The sequence below is a fragment of the Durio zibethinus genome, chromosome 8, assembly GCF_047325235.1.
Source record: "Durio zibethinus cultivar Kanyao isolate XHJ-2024 chromosome 8, ASM4732523v1, whole genome shotgun sequence".
NCBI classification, from domain to species: Eukaryota; Viridiplantae; Streptophyta; class Magnoliopsida; order Malvales; family Malvaceae; genus Durio; species Durio zibethinus.
In genome coordinates this window covers 2540245-2562705 of record NC_143169.1, presented here as the reverse complement: position 1 = coordinate 2562705, position 22461 = coordinate 2540245, and the positions used below count along the sequence as shown (strand labels likewise).

The following is a 22461-nucleotide window of genomic DNA, read 5'->3' as shown; positions in this document are numbered from 1 at the left end:
ATTAGAATACAAAGTCAATACAATTTTAACCATTTTAGCGGAAACCATTCATTCTTTAAATTTTTATCGCAGAAATGGTAAAGGTCGATTTAATAGGTACTTACAATTGCTTTATGTATGGATGAAAAGTCACATTGAGTGTGAAGAAAGCCAATTCTGTAAACCATACCTGCATTTCAACATTATAATCAAGGAGTAATACCGGTTGTTTTCGTCAGTTTTAACTACTTTAGGTGGATTAGCTTGTTTCAACTATTACGTAAATGTGACACATGTTTTACTATTTTTAGGTTGTCTTTTATTGTTTAACTATTTTTAACCTAATAAAAATAAAACTAATTAACAAAATAATTCTTGAAAGTTGAGTTTTTCTATTTTTAATTATAACTTGTTTTCTTTTATATTTTATTTTTTCAAACCAAACTTTATAAGTATTTCAATTTCTTTTAAGAAGGTAATTGTGCTCCCTCTCTAAAGTTTAATAATCATAAAATCAAAGTTATTTTTTTTATTTCTTTGTTTTTATTTTAATATTTATATTAAAAAAGAAAAATAATCATTTAAATAATATATGGATAGATTAAATGTTTAAAAATTTTATGATATTATTTTTTATAATTTTAAACTTATTTATTTGGTTTTTAAAAATATTGCATATTTATTTTGTAGATTATTAGTAGTATTATTATGTACAAGTTCATATATATATATATATGTATATTTATAAATATATTTATACTAAATCAAATAATTCAAAATAATAGACTGAAATAACTAATATCGACATATATCATTTTTTTAAAGAAAACTGAAATGTTGTTCGATATAGTATTGAATACCTTGGATCACATTAAATTATTTAGACTCTCATACTTATGTTATATTATGATTAAATTTATTAGTATATTTTATTAGATTATTAAAATTATCAATTAATAGTAACTCACTTACAAAAAATTCTAATAATAAAATAAAAATTATGTATAAACTTTTTATCAACAAAAATGATATTTTTATTCATTATATTTTTATATTGTTTTTTTATTGATTATAATTTTTAAGTATAATTATAATTAATTGTAAAAAAAATTTATCTCATCTATAGATAACAATTCCAATTCCCTTTGAATCACTTTTATTAATTAGAAAAACTTAGCTTAGAATTTTTTTTATTCATTATATTTCCAAAATTGTAACCATATTATGTTAAAAAATAAAAAAAAATTATAATGAAAATGAAATTTAATTGCAATTATAAAAATCATTTGTTTATAGTTATTATTAACTTATTGTCAAATGATGCGTGTATATATATATATATATATATATATATTAAATCCACCATCCAATAAAATTTATCAATCTAATAATCAATAAAAGAAAATTAAAAATAACAAAAATGTAAAAAAAAAAAAAAAACAATATATGGGTTTTCGTTAAAAAAAAAAAAGGAGAAAACTAGGGGTTTGATTGCACAAAAAAATAGTATAATGACTTAAATGTGCATCTTAAAATAATTCAAAGGTTAATTTGTTTGTTATCACACTTAAATTTATTGGGGGTCGTATCCTAATTAATATATTGAATTTACAATTAATATCAGAAGAGTAACTTACCTAGTTAATTTATCTTGGGTGGATACTTTACCAACTTGATTAGAGACTAGAAATTATTAAAAAAAAAAAAAAACTATATATAATAGATATATTGTACGATATGTGACTTAACAGCGTTTGCGCATAATCGATGATGTTTTCCAGGTCCAACAGGAGATTCTTTGTGAACAATTTTTCTTCCAATCTCTTTTAGCAACTCATGTATCTACAATTTGTCTCCAACATTCTGAAAGTAGTAACAACCGACCAGAATTTTTGTTACCAAATTTTTGTCCTCCCCTTTGAAGGGGCAAGCAGTATTTAAAAATATGTTCATCTCCGTTTCTTCTAATCCATCAAAGCTTACTTGAAGTCTGTCTATAATTTCTTCCTTAGAATCATTTTGAAGTCTTTCTATTGCACTTGTCCATTGAGAAGCATCTCTCCCAGCAAGAAAAGAACCAAAAACTTCAAGAGCTAATGGAAGGCCATCTGCATATTCTACAACACGTTTTGAAAGCTCGACCAAATCTTTTTCGGGTGATCACTTTCCAAAGCTTTCAAACTGAATAGGTGAAGTGCTTCGTTGGCATTCAATGTCGTCGGCTTATACACATCATCCACTCCATAGGCTTAAAGCAAATGCTCATATCTTGTTGTTATAATGATTCTGCTTCCTAAACCAAACCAATCACGCTTTCCAACCAAACATTTTAAGTGTTGGAAGTTATCTATATCACAATAAGAACCTTGTTATGAGATAACCTATGACTTATCATGTCATTTCCTTCATCAACATCAAAAAAGTTAAAATCTTCCTCCAACAAAATCTGACAAAGAAGCTGTTTTTGTAAACAAACAAGTCCCATCTTTCTCCGCCAATTCCCGAACACCTGCTAGAGAGCTTTTACGTTCAAAATGACTTGAAATTTGGGTATAAACAAATCTTGCAAGTGTTGTTTTACCAATTCCTCCCAAACCACAAATCCCTATAATACAAACACAATCATCTTCATCATCCCTTACGTTTATTTTGCAAAGCAGTGTTTTCAAACGTGATTCAATTCCAATCATGTCAGAATTAGAAGCACTTGAAAATTGTTGACGTAATTTTGTTGCTATCTTTTTAACGATATCTCCAATAAATTTTGATTCATGCCTACAATACAAAAAGCGAAGCAATTTAGTTACCAAGAGATAGCTTAATGAAAATAACTGCAGCTTCACATAAAAGAAGAAAGGAGTCTAATGCTGAATGCTGATCATTCTTTAAGTGAAAGAATAAGATGGATACCTGTTATTTAAGTGCCAACCCGTCATGTTATCCACTTCAGTTAAAATGGTTGGCCACCTTACTGTTTCCTCTTTAAATTTTTCTTCATGCTTAGCAAAAGCTTCTTCAACTTTCCCTTTCTGTTCTCGCGGGTCAGATGGATCCACATCATTGAAAATTGGGAAAACTTTGTGTCCCCTCTCGTTTTTTTGTTTAATAATTTCGAAAAGCTCTTCCAGACACAATCTGGAAGAAGAATATCTTTCCGAGAAAACGATTATTGAGGACCATGATTCTTGAATTGCTTTAAAGAGCTCTGGTGCGATGGCTTCACCTACCTCAAGGTTTTCATCATCTCTGAAAGTGATGATTCCTTTACTTTTTAAAGCAGAACATAGATGATCTGTGAAGTTCTTTCGTATATCCTCACCTCTAAAACTCAAGAAAACGTCATATTTCCTTCCAGAAATAGAAGAAGATGATGAGAAGGATGAGGAAGATATCTCATTGTCGAATCTAACCATTGGAGTTATGATTACGGTAGCTTTCTTCTACAGATCTCAAACTAACAAGATTCAAATAGAGGATGGGTCGCGGTATAGACGCTGCTATTTCACGGTAACGGCACCCACCAAAACCGTTATTCACCGCAAATAAGCTGCGAGAGGCGATTCACGCATATAACGGAGCTTCAGGGCCGCAAATAGCAGCATCAACAGACCACTGTAGCAGTTATTGAGTTCAGCTGCCTATGTTATATGTATTTTTTTTTATCAAATTAAAAGGACAATCATACCGAAACAAAGACAAAAACCCATACAATACCAAAAAATTCTAACATGAACAACTTCATGCTTCAATTTATAGGTAAAAGAAGGAATTAATTTAACAAAATTCACAAAATATTTACCTAAAACTACCTTGTTTCATATTTTGGAAATTTTAAGTTGTAGTTCGTGTGGGCTGTGGAGATAGTGCTCTTTTATAGCTTCCCTGACCCTATCAATTGCAGCAGTGGTGTGGGTTCTTGCTTTCGTATATCTTGAGAGAGATGAGACGAGACTTCTAGTAAAAAATTAATTAAGCAGAGGGTGTGGGTGTTGCATGGGGGGGTTCACTGGGCTGAGTTGTGGGTTGTTCTACGAGGAATGAGAAATTGAAAGGGCCTCTTGGAAGTTTGATAGGGAAGAAAAGGGAATTGAGGCATGGAAGACTGGAGGGAGTGATCAGAAAAGAAACAGAGGAGATTATATGAGAAAATATTTGTTTTTTCAAATTTTTGGTTAACGGAGGATGAACCTCTAGCGTAATGGTAGCATGTCTTACCCTAGTTCAAAAATCAAAAGGTTGCCGATTCGATTCGGTTATGGTTACTTTTTCAAAAAAGAAAATATAAGTGCATGAACGTGAAACGATTTGTTCATCCAATTCAAAAAAAAAAAATTTTGAGAGGGAAAGGTTTGGAGGGATATGAATTTGAGGAAATTTTTGAATGATTTAGATTGAAATTGAGAGGTATGGCAAATGATCAATAGTAAATTTATTTTTGCAAGTGTTTTTTCATCTATCAGTATTATTTAAGGAATAATTAATTTTGCATTAAAAGTTTGTACATTTTTTATGTTTGATTAAAGTTAGGTTGATAATTATTAATTTAATTTGTTAATTAACAAAATAAAATTTTCATCCATTGTCATAACATATAAGTCCGTAAATCTATAATTAAATTTAACAAATGAATGAAGTCGCCACCAATCTTTTTTATCTAGGTGTGATTGGTCATCTAAAGAACATATCATTTTAAGGAGCTCTTAAGTTTGACTAATAATAGTCTTTAAAAGAATAGGTTCAGATCTACTAACTATAATAGGATTTGAAAGTTCGGTTACATGTGGAGAAGATTATAGCACCCTTACATGCCCATCCAAAGAATGGTACCATATTATTTTAAATTTATCCTAAGATCTAGATCTAATGGTTTTAAAATTTAATGTTAAATATTAGAAATAATTCATAAGATTCTTTCATCAATCTGGTTGCATTCTTAAAAATATTTTCTTACCTCAAAAGTATTCAAAAATCTCATTTGATTTCTTGAAGAGGCTCCGTCGTTAGAAAAAGATTTAATTATTTTTATTCTTTATTTTTTATTGAAAATATATCTAATTATTTCACTATTTGGGTCAAATTAAAAATATTTTTCTTTTTTGAATTTTTAAATTCTCCATTATTTGGGTTTATTTAGAAATTTTCTTTCTTTTCTTTTTTTTTTCATTTTTTTGTTGGATATCTAAATTTTTCACAATTTGGGTCAATTTAGAAAATATTGGTTTTTGTTTTTGGAAAGAAAATAATATGACAATTATTTTTTATTAAAATTTCATTTAAATTCTTCCACCATTTGGAACAAATTTAAAAAATTTCTCACCTAGAGATTTTTTAAAAAAAATTACCATTTGAAATTTTTAAGAATCTCATCATTGGATAATTATCAAATATTTTCAACCAAAATTTTTTATTTTTTTATTTTTTTTGTGTTTGAAAATAAATATTAATTATTGTTATTGAAACTTTATCTAAATTATTCCATCATTTGGGACAAATTTAGAGAAAATTTTACACCTAAGAATTTTATAGGAATTTACTATTTGAAATTTTTATAAATTCCATCATTAGATAATTAATATTTATTTTCAAAAATTTTTATTTTTTATTTATTTTTCTTAAATTTAATCATGCAAAAATATTTAAAAAATAAAGACATAAAAATAAATAAAAAATACTAAAAAAAATAAAAAAATGGCTCGGCTTACAACTGCAGAACAGCTTGGCTTCAGGCATAAAATGTGGCTTGAAGGCACGGCTCGGGGAATGCAGCTCGACTCGACTCGGTTGAAGGATTGGCTAGAACACGGGTCGACTAAGCTGGTTGCGATTAGGTCGGGTTAGCCCACTGGTAAAACGCGCGGATCTTAAGGCTTTATTAAACTTCAAAATGATGTCATTTTAGCAAGGTATAAGGCAAAATCTCAACCTTTTCAACAGATCGCCCATTCTTCCTTTTCTCTCTTCTTCCCTTTTTCTCTCATTCTCTCTCTAGCGAACCCAGAATCCGATTGAATATTCTATCGAAAACTGGAAAAAGCTGCCAGAAACTAGGAAAATACTTCGAAAAGTTTAAGTTTCATTGGAAAAGTTTGTCGAAATCTGAAATTTCCAAAAAAATTCCCAAAAAACAAAAATTACCAAAAATTCCTAAAATTTCTAAAATTTGCTTATGCTCATCTAAACACTTTTTTTTTTTTTTTTTTGTTTCTGTTTTCTTTGTCCAGGATTATATTTATAGTGCAAACAAAACAAGAGAATTTTCGTTTGATTATGAGTACACAATTTGATGGGATTTCACATATCCCATACTGATTAAGTCCATCCAGGACTCTGCCACCAATCAGTAGAACATTCTTTTTTTTTTAATCATTATCTCCTATAATAATAATAAAAAATAATTAATTAAAATAAAATAATAAAAAATTAGGTCAATTTGCCCCATTTGGACCAGGCCCAATTGATTTGGACCTGAACTGAATTAGGTGTCTACATCTATTATTTTTTATAATTAAATTAGTTTATGAGTTTCATATGCTTGAGAAAAGAAAAGCTTAATTTCATAATAGTCATGTTTTAAAAATTCATGGATATCTTGTTGACTATTTTTGGATCAGTTAGCATACCATTAAAATTGATATTTAGAGATTATAGGTTCAAAAGAGTTTAAGTGCTAATGTTCTTTTTAGTCAAATATGTAATAAGATAGAGATTTAAAGGTAGATTAAAATTTTTTAAAAAAATTCATAGATATTTTATTGAACTACTTTTAAATATGCATATGAAATATTGACAATAATATAAAAATATTAATAATTGATTTTATCATATAAAAATGAAATTAAAATGTCTTAAACTCTTTTAAATAATATAAAATATGAGATTTTGTAGTTAAAATTATTATTTATTTCATTGTGATTGGATGGGAAATCAGAATAAATATGATTACTATTACTTATCAAGTTTGTTTACAATAAGATCATAATTTATCGATCTTATTTTAAAGTCATGAGATATCATGATATCTAATGATAAATTGTAAAAATAATATAATTAAAAAAAAGAAAAAAAATGGAAGAATAAGTTAATAGATAAGCATTAAAAAACGTATACATAATTTTATTTAATTTATTAATTTAACAAATAAAAAATTATATATTTTTCAATTTTATAATATCAATTCATTTTACGAAATCAACTTAATTAATTATGTTTAATAATATATTTTTATACATTTTTTATCATTACATTTAGAATTATTAAAACTTTTTTTTTAGAACAAGATATTTTAAACTCATTTTACATATAATGATATGATTTTTTTATTTTTTTATATTACCAATTTTTTATTTAGTATCTTTTAATTTAAAAATATCAATTCTTCTATATCGTCAAGTTAATTATTTATTTTAATTTTTTGTTATGCTTATTCTTACTTTCTGTTTTGTTGATAATTATCATAACTCATTTTTAAGGTATTACGACTTCAAATTATATCAATTTTATGATTATTTTCATTTTTTTTACTTTTTTACACTAATACTTATTTTTCTATTTGGAATACTTTTTATTTATAATAATAATTTTTACGTTACCAATTTAATTATTTACACTATAATAATATATTTTTACACATGTTCTTATCTTTTATTACATTTAAAATTATCACAACTTTTTTCTTAAAATGTTATGATACTTTTAATACACTTTATGCCAAATGATATAAATTTTATGATTATTCTCACATTTTTACTTAAACACTTATTTTTTGATTGAATTATTTTTATTTATAATAATAAATGTTTTATATTGTTAACTTAATTATTTACATTAATATAATATTTTTTATGCTTGTTCTTATATTGCATTATATTTAGAATTATCACAATTCTTCGTTAGAGTGTTATGATAGTTCTAACTTATTTTACATTAAATGATATTAACTTTACAACTATTCTCATTTTTTAATGTTACGATATTTTTAACATATTTTATATTAAATTATATCAATTTTATAATTATTCTCACGTTTTCATGTTAATACTTATTTTTAGGTTTAGAATTATTTTTTATTTATAATAATAATTTTTTATGTTATCGATTTAGTTATTTATGTTACAATGAAATCTATTATGCTTGTTCTTACATTTTATTGTATTTAGAATTATCATAATTTTTTCTTAAGTATTACAACACTTTAAACTTATTTTATACCAAAGTATACCAATTTTATGATTATTTTCATCTTTTTACTTTAACACTTATTTTTTGATTTAGAATTATTTATATTTAAATTACTTTTTTTTTTGCGTTATAAATTTATTACATTTCAATAATATTTTCTTGCATTTGTTGTTAATTTTAATTATGTTTAAAATTATTAAAATATTTTTTTATTAAGGTGTAACGATATTTCTATTTTACATAAAATAATATCAATTTTACGATTATTCTCACTATTTTTTATGTTAACTCTTTTTTTTTGTTTAAAATTATATTTTATTTGTAATAATAATTTTTTACATTATCAACTTAATTATTTATGTTATAATAATATCTTTTTACAGTTGTTGTTACTTTTTATTACGTTTAGGGTTATCATAACTTTTTCTTAAAGGTGTTATGACATTCTAACCATTTATGTTAAATGATATTAATTTTACCATTATTCTCACTTTTTTTATATTTAATACTTATTTTTTTGTGTCAAATTTTACTTATTTGTTATAATAATTCTTTTATGTTATCAAAAATATTATTTATGTTAATTTCTCAAAAAGTTTCCACCTAGCATATTGTTGGGAACATATATTGAGAAAAAAAAAAAAAGTCACTGATCAATTCCCGAAGAAGATGAAGAGTTTTTCTTGAACTTTAAAAGGTTGTTCGAGATTAGTGTGGGTAAATACTAGAGATTAGTGGACAATAATACAATTAAAAATTAATAATAAACTTGAGCATGACCTCCTTATTCTGATCTCTTTGAATTAAGGTCAGAAAAAAAAAAAAAAAAAGGCATTCAAACCATAATTATCAGAATTGGATCGAATATTAAATCATTTAAAGTTTTGGGTCTCTAGATTAATGATTTAATCACTAGGTCAATTGTAGTTCAATAAAAAATTTTATAAAAATTATAAATATTTTAAAAATTCAAAATTCAAACTTTTAACTCAAGTTATAGTTTAATAATTCAATCATAAAATTATAAAATTTAAGATATATCATAAATTACAAATTTTAAAATATAAAATTCATAAAACAATTAATTATTGTTAGAAACGAAATTACTTAACATTTTATTAAAATCATATTTTATATTTTAGTAGTTAGAAATAATAATTATATTTTAATAAATATAATAAAGAATAATAATAATAATTTGTAATTTTTAAAATATAAATATTATTTGTCAATATATAATAATTAATCCTTATGTAATAAAAAAGAAATATCTATATATAAAATTAATAAAAAAGAAATATTTATATTTAAATGAAAATTAGTAAAAAGGAAATTAAAATCATTTTTATATTTTTTATATGAATGTAGATTTTTTTTAATTAATTTTACATATATACATATTGTTTTATTAATTATTTTCGATCATGATCAAATAATTAATCATTTTTGTTAACATGTCATTTTTTTTATTAATTTAATATATTATTATTTTTAAAATTATTTTTAATTAAGGTATGAATTAATAAAATTTTTGTTAGATTATCGTTTTTTGAAAATTACTTAGTTTTACACATGTGTAAGTTTTTTTTGCAATGTCATTATTCAAATATCTGAAAATATATCAACATGTCATTAATATAAAGATATAAAAGCTTTGATAGTAAAAAATAAAAGTTGAAAGGCTTATTTATGAAATAGTAGTATAAAAGCTTAATTAAATTATTTTAAATATTTGAAAGAATTTTTTTATTTTGCTTAAACTTATTAATTAATATTGAACTAATCCCAAAAAGCCATTCGATTTATAAATTTATTATATAAATCATCAATCACAATTATTTAAAATAATTTAATTATAAAATTAATCTAATTATAAAATTAAACTCATCTTAATATTAATTTATCGATTCAACCAATTATACCTGCGATCCAAATCAATTCCGATGACTATAATTCACGTATATGAACCCTTTATGGCTCATGAATAGCACAACGGTCACTTTCAATAATTGAAATTCAGACAAAATCAAAGGTGGGGTCAGAATTCGGCAAACTAGGTGGTAACCACTGCTTTTTACAATTTTTATTATATTTTTATAATTGTTTAATTATAATAAAAAAGTTAAGAAGAATTCACCACTTATAAATATAAATTTCACATAAAATTTTGATAGATGTTTTATAAATTTAAATTGTGATTGATTAATTAGAATATAATGATTAAAAATATATGCTTTTAGCATTTTTCATTTTTTTAATTGTTGTTAATTACTTTTATATAAATTTGATTAAAATAATATTCAAGGTGAAATATATATTGTGATGTTTGAATTTTAATAATTTTTAATGTGATATTTAAATTATGATTTTATTAATTAATATGATATTTAAAAAATTATTTATACATTACGTATTATTATTTGAAATTAATTACATTATAAACAAATTTTATATTAATTAATAAATTAATAATTTAAATATTTTATTAAAAATTTTTAAAATTTAATTATTATATTAAATATTTTATTATAATTTAAATGTATTTATGTCATATTTTATTTTTCTTTAATCATATTTTAGCAATAACTCAATTTGATGCTAAAAAATAGTTACTGTCCGAATATTCAGACAGCTCGTAAATAAATCAAATGTTAAAAATAATTACAGTCAAAAGAAACAACGCAATACTCAAATTCCACGTCAACCCTCAAAAGACGAAAATCCACCGTCAAAGGGTCAAAAATTAAGGTACAAATAAACATAATGATAAAAGTTTTTTCCTTTTAAAAGATAAAGATTAAGGATGTATTTGATAAATCAATTTGTATGTCATATTTATTAAATATTATTTTTTAAAATAATTATATAAAATAATTAAATTAACCTTTTAATTCATATGTTCTATGAAAATTAGGAATTGTTGAAGACTTGAGAGTCTTCAAATTCAGTCATGCGAAACTAGGATTTCTGTGCCAAAATAGGAATGTTTTATTGATAGATCAAGAAATTTAGTTCCAACAATTCATCATGGAAAAATGGCAGAGAAATAAAAGATTGATAATTTGTTTGTCTTTTAATCACTTGCCTTTTCCTGACATGTGGCACATATTCAAAGGGATAACCAGTTAACGAGGATTGATTTGATTATAAGAATATATCATTTCTGAGCTCTGCCTCTGCCAAACATCGTAAACTACTGTTTACTTGTGAAATTAGTGTTAGATATTTTCGTTGAATTGAATGATTTTGTATGGCGTAAAAATAAAGGTATTTTGGAATACCTCATTTGAGGGAAATAGTTTCCTTTGCTTTCTTTTCCATACCAGCCCTCGAACGTTGGATTCGAAGATCAAAGTCAACGACTTAACCTCCGAAGACAAGAAGAGGACCGATGTCATGAAACCCCAACTTTATTAATTAGTCAGTAATAAAAATTTTGTCTATGTGAGTTTAAATTTCTTTTGCCGCTAATAAAGTAGTTATTGTATCTTATAATCTTATACCAATGTCATTTTTGGAGTATCCAATAAAATATTGTGTCATTTAAAAACAAGAGTACAATCTTGTAGCCATTACATCATCTCTTGAAAATTTTTAGACTTCTATCAATATATCCACCATAAAAAGAATCTCTACAACGGTTCCTAGAATACCATGTGATAAGTTATTTATTTTTCATATGGTATATTTTAATTTATAATAAATATAAATAATAAAAATATAATACTCTATACCTATATCTAATATATATATAAGAGATTTATTTATATTAATGTAATTTTTATATTTTTTTAGATATTTAGATTAAAATTAAATTTATGACTCATTTAAATCAAAATAATATTTTTAAATTTAGTAATTTTGATCCAAATTTAATAGTAAATTTTTTTAAGAGTTAAATAATAAATAATGATATTAAAAGTATTATTATATTAATAGAAATAATATTTCAAGAAAAGTAACTCTATTTTAAATATTAGTGAAAATAATATTAAACATTATTATAAATACATAATAATTTTAATATCTTAATAATAAATAATTTTGAATATTTTAATAGTTATGGTTATTTTAATATTATATTAAAATATTTGAATGGAACCACTTTTTGTGTAGGCTAATAATGGTTATTGTAAGTTTATTATGTCTAAGAACAATATTAACTATTTAGTATTCGTAAAAACAATTTTTATTAGATAAAATCCTACAATCTATACTATTATCCATATAGTTCTCAGCTTTTGTAAGACTATTTTTTGTGTAAAAATAATATACAAACTATTTTATTATATTCTAAGTTTATAGAATTTTGTTATAATGATTTTATTGTGTTGTATTTTTAATTTTAAATTGCTATTTTTATATTTATAATATTTATTATTATTATTATTATTATTATTTTGGATAAATGTAAAAGTATTATTTAAATAGTTAAGTAAAAAGCATTATTTTGATCGAAATACTGATTTAAAAAAAAATAAACAACAAAAAATATTTTCAAAAATACTATCCAAACAACAAAAAAATTCAGATTTTTCAAAAAAAAAATCTATTTTTCAGAAAGCTGTTTTTAATGAAATAAATAGTGCATTAAATTCAAATCTCAATACTTATAATTTCTTTTTATATTTTAAGCTATGATCTTTTAAAAAAAAAAATCCAATAAAACATGCTAATTATATAAAAAGAGAGATCAACTTACATTAGTGTAAAATTAAAAAAAATTATATTCTTTTTAATCATTAATTTCAATAAATCTAAAAGATAAGAGAGATAAATGAAAAAAAAAATTAATCTCATCCTTTAAATTTATTAAAATTAAAAATTAAAAAAATATTTTTTTGGTATAAATTGATCCCTCTCTATTATTATATATTATATACTATATATATCTTTGCTAAAGTAGATATGCAGTAATATTACTTGGTTTATTACAAAGTAAATTTATATGTTTTTCAGATACCGAGCATTGAGATGTCAATTGAAAAAAAACAATGTGAATTGAATTAAATACTGTTGCAAGGATGCATGTACCTACACGTGTACGAAAATACCATATGTAGAGCTTATTAAGATTCCACGTAAGAAGATTAAAAATAAAATAAAGGTATTTTGAAATACCTCATTTGAGTAATAATTGGTTTTCCATTCATTTCCTTAGAATACCGACTCTCGAACCCTGCTCTCGAAGTTGAAGGGCCAAGCACCTAACCTTAAAGAACAAGGGGAGAGGGGGTGAGATTCGTCATCTAGGTTATTTTTCTAACAATTGATGATGCAAATCAAACACCCTTCGCTCTCCCACTGTCCCAGAGACCCCGATAAAATGAAAAGAAAAAATTACACATTTAGTACCTAATTTTTTAAAGTGATTTCTTATTGTGGTCACTTAATTATAAAAATTTATAATGTGATTATTAATGTTTATGAAATTATTTTGTCATTCACTTGTTATAGATTAATAGTATTTTGATATGGTAATTTATTAGATATCACATGGTATTAACACATTATTTAACATACTATATGACTATAACTTTTGAAAAAAGGGTTTAAAAATAAAAAAAAAATCAAATTATAATTTTGGTCATGTCATTAATATTTTGATTTCAATTGCTGATGTGGTTTTATAATACTTTGATTATCAATGTTTATGAAATTTAATTTAATAATTATTTTATTATTTTTATTATCAATTTTGAAATATTTTGAGATAATTATCAAATAAGTCATCTAATTTTATAAAACAAATATAAATAAGCATTCCATATTTTTATTACATGAAATTAAAATTATAAATTTTTATTTTAATATAATTGTACCCTTTAAATTAAAAAAAATGAATGAATAAATCCAATTTTCAAAATCATTAAAATGGGATGATTTCAAGTATCTACCATCCAGCTCATTCCAATAAACAAGTTTTTTTTATATATTACATCAGCCAGCGAAACTATAAATAAAATTTGAAATATTTCATCCTAATTATAATGAAAGTTCATAGACTTGATTCCATGCAATAAAAAAATAAAAATGCATAAATAATAAACGTAATAAAATAATTTATTATATTAAATTAAAAAATGTTGGTGATTAAATTGTTCAAAGACCACATCGATGGTAAGATGTTAACAATGAAAACCAAAATATCAATAATTTTATAAATTTTGATGATCAAATTATGAAATTTTTAATGTTGAGTGACAAAAATAAAAACTCTTGAAAAGCTAAGTGATCAAAATTATAATTTATCTTTTTTAATTTTCAAAATTTAGTTTTTTTTCAATATTTATAATGCCTCATCAATAATACTCATGACATGTTAAATAACATGACAATTTCAAATGGCCTCTAACAAATGATGTGACAATATCACATCAGTGTGTCTTTAATATGTAATGGTTGAGTGAAAAAAAAATTCATAAAATTAGTATCTAAATTGTAACTTTTCATAATTGAACGATCAAAATAAATAAAAAAAAAAACTAAAATTAGTTGATTAAACATGTAATTTACCCAAATCAAAATCAAAATGTATCCATTCCAACAACAACGAACAATAGTATTTTTTTTAAGCAGATAATAATATTAGGTTGATGTATAAAAAAATTTCTGAACTAAAATAAATAATCATCCAATCTTCTATCATTTTATTGCAATTAATTGAGATCTCAAAATTTTATTTTCATCCAATTAAATTTTTATGAGACAAAAATTCATTAATTGACATCTTCAAATTTGATTTTAATTAAGTGCTTAATTTGATAAAAATAAATATTTAAAGGTACAATTATATGAAAATGAATATTTGAAAACTCAATTAATTAAAGCAAGAAGTTTGAAATTTTTTTTGTTTTTACTCAAAAGTTTTTTATATTTAATCACAATATTACTACTTTTTAAGTGAAAGAATAAGATGGTTACCTTTTATTTAAGTCCCATCCCTTGATGTTAGCCACTTAAGTTAAAACAGTTCGCCACCTTACTGTCTGCTCTTTAAATTTTTCTTCATGCTTAGCAAAAGCTTCTTCAATTTTTCCTGTCTGTTCTCTTAGCTCAGATGGATCCACATCATAGAAAATTGGGAAAACTTTACGTCCCCTCTCGTTTTTTTTGTTTAATAATGTCAGAAAGTTCTTCCAGACATCATCTGGAAGAAGCATATCTTTCCGAGAAAACGATTATTGAGCACCATGATTCTTGAATTGGTTTAAAGAGCTCTGGTGCGATGGCTTCACCTATCTCATAATATTGTAAGAAATTCAGTATTGAATTAGATAGTATTTTATGCATATTGAAATACAATAATTTTGTAAAATGTGAAAACTATTACATATTTTGTTTTATTATTCTGATTATATATTGTGATTGTTGATAAAACAGATAATGTAGTAATGAAAAGCCTATACATTGTAGGAAGTTCAATACTGAACTACATAACATTTTGTGTATGTTAAAATGCAATAACTTTATGAAACGTGAAAGCTCTTGTGTATTTAATAAACAAATCTTGACATTTTGAATTGTTTGAAGTTGTCTCATTTTATTGAACTATGCATGCAAAATGGAATAATAATTGTTTTAAACTTTTTGTAAAAAGGCTAAGTTGCTACATTATTTTAGAAATATAGTGAAGACTCTTCCAATCATCTAGATTTCGATTCATAAGCATTGACTGAAGCTATTAGAGCGGTTGAAGCTATGCACACTCATGTACATGGCTTTGAATCTCTAGATAGCTCTGAGGACATACTTTACTTCAAGTCAATTCACAGCTATTGTAGCAACCTCTCGCTTAGTTTGTGGTTCGTCATCTATACATTTTCAATCTTCTTAGCCTCAAATATAAAAACAAATTAATGAGTTGAGAACTGAATTGAGGGTTGAGTTTAGATTTTTCATGAATTAGATGATGTGACTGATGAAGTCTAAATAATTTTTGCCAATACAATTTTCTAGACTTGATGACAGCAACACAGATTCTGGATTAGGAGATACAACAACACAGTTATATGTTTTGGAGGAGTTGTGTGATAGATTTTATGGAGGTTATGGATGTTTTTCAATACTATATTTCATGGATATTAGGGATGTTATAGATGTTTACTTTATAATTTGGATTGTTTTAGAATTTATGATGTGGATTTGATATTTTAATTAATAATAATAGACAAATAATAAATCTTTTAAATAATTACACATGTTTTAATTTTAATTTACAAATTTCTTATATAATTATGGATCAAATTAATCAAATTATCGATGAAATTATAATTTTATTGATGGATTTACCAACAAAATTTAAGTTATTACCGACAAATTACCAACGAATTTACCATCAAATTTATCAATCGAAAGCATCATTTACTGACCGATATTATTAATCAATTACCGACAAATTACCAATGAATTTTGCTGATAAAATATTGATACATTACCGACAAATTTTACTGACAAATTTTCGACAAAATTCACAAACAATAATTACCAATAGAATTTTAAATTTACTGACAAATTTGTTTATCGACTTGCTTACTACCAATGAAATTTTTTGTCGGTAAATTTCACCGATAAAAATATTATTGACGGAATGGAAGCTATTAAAAACTTTTTTTTTTTTTTTGGTAGTGTTCACGAAAACGCTTACCAAATGCTGTGTGGTATTGAAGGAAAGTCTCATAATGTTGATGAAAATACAAAACCAATGTGGAAGAGATTCTGGGGGATGAATGTTCCTAACAAAATCAAAGTTCTAATTTGTAGACTATCACAATGCATAACCAGTGATGGTTAATCTGGAAAAGAAGAGGGAGGTTAAAAAAATTAGTTTCAGGTGCGAGGACAAGGAAGAAACGAAAGACCATGCAATCCGAAACTGTATTCATGTTAGGGGAATATGGCAACAAATCGGTTTTCAATCGAACCATGTCAGTAATGAAACCATACCAATGACAGAGGCTGATGCTGAAAAACAAAAATTTGGATAAACAGCATTTGCAAATATCAATGGTAGCTATATAGAGTCTATGGAATGGAAGGAATGGTAAGCTTCATGGAGAGGATAGGAGAACGATTCAAAATGCTGCAAGTTTCATTAAGAAGTATCAGGCAGAATACATTGAAGCTCATATAAGGAAAGAACAAGAAGCCAGTCAAAACGCCCAAAAGTGGACACCTCTTACGAATGATGCCTACAAAATCAACTTTGATGGGGGCTGTGGACCGCAATAATAGCGTAGAAGGTGGAGGCATAGTGATTAGGGACCATAAGGGAACAATCATTGAAGCTTGAGCCTTCATGTTGACAATATGAATATGATGCATTTGTTGGGCTAAAAGCCTCCAATCCAATCATACCAGCGGAAGTGAAATCAAACAATAAATCAAACACATAAAAGACAATAATTTAACGTGGTTCGGTCCAACTGACCTACATCCACGGATAAGAAACAAGATCCACTAGTTGTAGAGAATTACAAATTTACATCAAATCATCAACCTCACTCAACAATCAATACTCATAAGACACTCTCAATCTCTTCTAGTCCTATGGAGTATTCTTAACCCAAACAAACACAAACCCAAACCGTTGTGCACCCTTTCAACATAACCAAACACATACTCATATGCTCCCATACATCATACCTATGTGGACCATCTCAGTCTCCTCTAGTCCATTCACAAACAAACATACACACCCATAAGACGTAGAGCCCCAATACTCCTATGAGGTGTCTATCCCACAAAACCCTACAACTCTCTTACATCTTTTTCTCATACCTAACCCTGTAGAGACTTCACCTATTTATAACCATACAAACTTGCCCATTAAGAATCTCTCTCCTCTTAGAATTCTTCTCCTGTAAGTCAAACTTGCCTATTAAGAATCCATTTCCTTTTAGAATTCTTCTCTTACAAGTCAAACTTACCTATTAAGAATCCTCTTTCTCTTGGAATTCTTCTTTTGCAAGTCTTCTTATCCATCAAGTAATATCTGACAAATCTCAAACAAATCTCAAACAAATCTCTTATGAGATTTGAGTCAATATTCCCAATAGCATTTGAGATGCAAGCGAGAGCAGCTTGTAAAGCACTGGACCTGAATCAAATTTCCTTTTGCCTAATATGAAGTAGCTGAATTTTTTTATCTCATTTAAATCCTACATGGAGTCACTCTCTGCTACTCGATCAAGTCCTTGTTCCTTCACGATTGGTGACAAATGCATACTAAAATCTCTCTCTCTCTATATATATATATATAAAGACAAACAAAATCTGTAAAAGCCTCATCCATAGGTTTAAACGCAAGAAATTAGCTCAAATTAAACATATAAGATTAAAAATATTTCATACAAAAATATAGAAAATTGAAAAATCTAATTAAAATTAAATTAGAAAAATAAATAACCCAAGATAACAAAACCAAAGTATCTTAAAAACTTAAAAAAAATTAATATCATGAATGACCTCAAAACTATAATAAAATGTTAAATGTAATACTTGAATTTTAAAAAATTTTAATATGATACTAAAATTATAAATTTATTAACTAATATGATATTTAAAATATTATTCATTCGTCACATATCATCATTTAAAGTTAATCATGTTTAAAATATCACATTGGTTAAAAAATTCATAATTTATGTACTATATTAGAAACTTTTAAAATTCAAATATCATATCTATTAACTAATATGATACTTCAAATATTATTTATTCGTCACATATCATCATTTAAAGCTAATCATGTTAAAAATATCACATTAATTAAAAAATTCATAATTTATATACTACATTAGAAACTTTTAAAGTTCAAATATCATAGTAAACATTTTACTATAGTTTAAAAACCAATCATCACATTAACCCTTTAAAAAATAGCCAACCATTTATCCATAATTAAATAAGCATCATTGGAAGCAAAAGAATCATCCAATTCCCTTTGAATCACTTTTATTGATTAGAAAATTATTTACTTGGCTTAGGATTTTTTGTTCATTATATTTCCAAAATTGTAACCATATTAAGTTAAAAAATAAAATAATTTTATAATGAAAATGAAATTTAATTACAATCATAAAAATCATTTGTTTATAGTTATTATTAACTTATTATCAAGTGCAAATATATATAATATCCACTATCCAATAAAATTTATCAATCTAATAATAAAAAATAAAAGAAAATTAAAAAATAACAAACATGTAAAAAAATAACAAATAATAATATATGGGTTTTCGAAAAAAAAAAAGAGAAAAATAAGTGGTTGATTGCACAAAACAATAGTATAATGACTTCAATGTGCATCTTAATATAATTCAATGGTTAATTTGTGTGTTATCCCACTTAAATTTATTGGGCTCGTATCCTAATCAATACATTGAATTTACAATTAATGTCATAAGAGTAACTTACCGAGTTAATTTATCTCGGGTGGATAGTTTACCGACTTGAATAGAGACTAGAAATTATAAAGAAAACTGTATATAACAGACATATTGTACATATATTTATGCAGTGACTTACAGCGTTTAATCGATGATGTTTTGCAGATCCAACGGGAGATTTTTGGTGAACAATTTTTCTTCCTATCTCTTGTAGCAATTGATGTATCGACAATTTGTCTCCAATATTCCAGAAAAAGTTACAACCGATCAGAATTTTTGTTACCAAATCTTTGTCCTCCCCTTTGAATAAGCAAGCAATATTTAAAAATATGTTCATCTCCGTTTCTTCTATTCCATCAAAGCTTATTTGAAGTCGGTCAAGAATTTCTTTCTTATAATCATTTTCAAGTCTTTCTATTACACTTGTCCATTGAGAAGCATCTCTCCCAGCAAGAAAAGAACCAAAAACTTCGAGAGCTAATGGAAGGCCATCTGCATATTCTAAAACACGTTTTGAAAGCTCGACCAAATCCTTTTCAGGTGCTTCACTTTTGAAAGCTTTCAAACTGAAAAGTCGAAATGCTTCATTGGCATTCAATGTCATTGGCTTATACACTTCATCCACTCCATAGGTTTGCAGCAAATGCTCAGCTCTTGTTGTTATAATTATTCTACTTCCTAAACCAAACCAAGTACGCTTTCCGACCAAACATTTTAAGTGTTGGATGTTATCCACATCATCAAGAACAATAAGAACCTTGTTATGAGATAACCTACGACTTATCATGTCATTTCCCTCATCAACATCAAAAAAATTAAAACCTTCTTCAAACAAAATCTGACAAAGAAGCTGTTTTTGTAAACAAACAAGTCCATCTTTCTCCGCCACTTCCCGAACACTTGCTAGAAAGCTTTTACCTTCAAAATGACTTGAAATTTGGGTATAAACAAATCTTGCAAGTGTTGTTTTACCAATTCCTCCCAAACCACAAATCCCTATAATGCGAACACAATCATCTTCATCATCCCTTACGTTTATTCTGCAAAGCACTGTTTTCAAACGTGCTTGAATTCCAATCATGTCAGAATTAGGAGCACTTGAAAATGTTTAACGTAATTTTGTTGATATTTTTTTTAACGATATCTCCAATAAATTCTGATTCGTGCCTACAATACAAAAAGCGAAGCAATTTAGTTACTAAGAGATAGCTTAATGAAAATAACTGCAGCTTCACATAAGAGAAGAAAGAAGAAGAAAGGAGTCTAATGCTGAATGCCGATCATTCTTTAAGTGAATGAATAAGATGGATACCTGTTATTTAAGTGCCATACCGTCACGTTAGCCACTTCAGTTAAAACGGTTCGCCACCTTACTGTTTCCTCTTTAAATTTTTCTTCATGCTTAGCAGAAGCCTCTTCAACTTTCCCTTTCTGTTCTCGTAGCTCAGATGGATCCACATCATAGAAAATTGGGAAAACTTTGTGTCCCCACTCGTTTTTTTGTTTAATAATTTCAGAAAGTTCTTCCAGACACCATCTGGAAGAAGCATATCTTTCCGAGAAAACGATTATTGAGGACCATGATTCTTGAATTGCTTTAAAGAGCTCTAGTGCGATGGCTTCACCTACCTCAAGGTTTTCATCATCTCCGAAAGCGATGATTCCTTTCCTTTTTAAAGCAGAACATAGATGGTCTGTGAAGTTCATTCGTTTATCCTCACCTGTAAAACTCAAGAAAACGTCATATTTCCTTCCAGAAATAGAAGAAGATGATGAGAAGGATGAGGAAGATATCTCATTGTCGAATCTAACCATTGGAGTTATGATTACAGCAGCTTTCTTCTACAGATCTCATAGTAACAAGATTCAAATAGAGGATGGGTCGCTGTATAGACGCCGCTATTTCACGGTAACGGCACCCACCAAAACCGTTATTCACAGGAAATAAGGTGCGAGAAGCGATTAACGTATATAGCGGGGCTTCAGGGCTGCAAATAGCAGCAACAACAACCACTGTAGCAGTTTATTGAGTTCTGTTGCCTGTGTTATATGTTTTTTTATCAAATTAAAAGGACAATCCATACCGAAACAAAGACAAAAACCCATACAAAATGAAAAAAATCTAACATGAACAACTTCATGCTTCAATTTACAGGTAAAAGAAGGAATTAATTTAAGAAAGTCACAAAACATTTACTTAAAATTACCTTGTTTCATATTTTGGAAATTTTAAGTTGTAGTTGGTGTGGAGATAGTGCTCTTTTATAGCTTCCCTGACCCTATCAATTGCAGCAATGGTGTGGGTTCTTGCTTTCGCATTTCTTGAGAGAGATGAGACGAGACTTCAAGTAGAAAATTAATTAAGCAGAGGGTGTGGGTGTTGCATGGGGGGGGGGGGGGGGGTTTCACTGGGCTGAGTTGTGGATTGGTCTACGAGGAATGAGAAATTGAAAGGGCTTCTTGGAAGTTTGATGGGGAAGAAAAGGGTACTGAGGCATGGGAGACTGGAGGGAGTGATCAAAGAAGAAACAGAGGAGATTACATGAGAAAATATTTGTTTTTTCAAATTTTTGGTTAATGAAGGATGAACCTCTGGTGTAATGGTAGCATGTCCTATCCTAGTTCAAAAATCAAAAGGTTGCCTATTCGATTCCGTTATGGTTACTTTTTCAAAGAGGAAAATGTAACTGCATGGACATGAAACGATATGTTCATCCAACTCAAAAAAAAAAAATTTTTGAGAGGGAAAGGTTTGGAGGGATATGAATTTGAGAAAAGTTTGAATGATTTAGATTGAAATTGAAAGGGTATGGCAAATGATCAATAGTAAATTTATTTTTGCAAGTATTTTTTCATCTATCAGTATTATTTAAGGAATAATTAATTTTACATTAAAAGTTTGTACATTTTTTAT

General features: G+C 26.1%; 3 pseudogenes; all 3 read right to left on the bottom strand.

Moving 5' to 3' along the window:
* Positions 1-1337: 1337 nt before the first annotated feature.
* On the bottom strand, positions 1338-17084 carry LOC149516970 (disease resistance protein RUN1-like; annotated as a pseudogene).
* Positions 2865-3721, bottom strand: LOC149516971 (disease resistance protein RPV1 pseudogene; annotated as a pseudogene).
* Positions 17085-17181: 97 nt separating the features above from the next.
* Positions 17182-21362, bottom strand: LOC111278377 (disease resistance protein RPV1 pseudogene; annotated as a pseudogene).
* Between the last annotated feature and the right edge of the window lie 1099 nt (positions 21363-22461).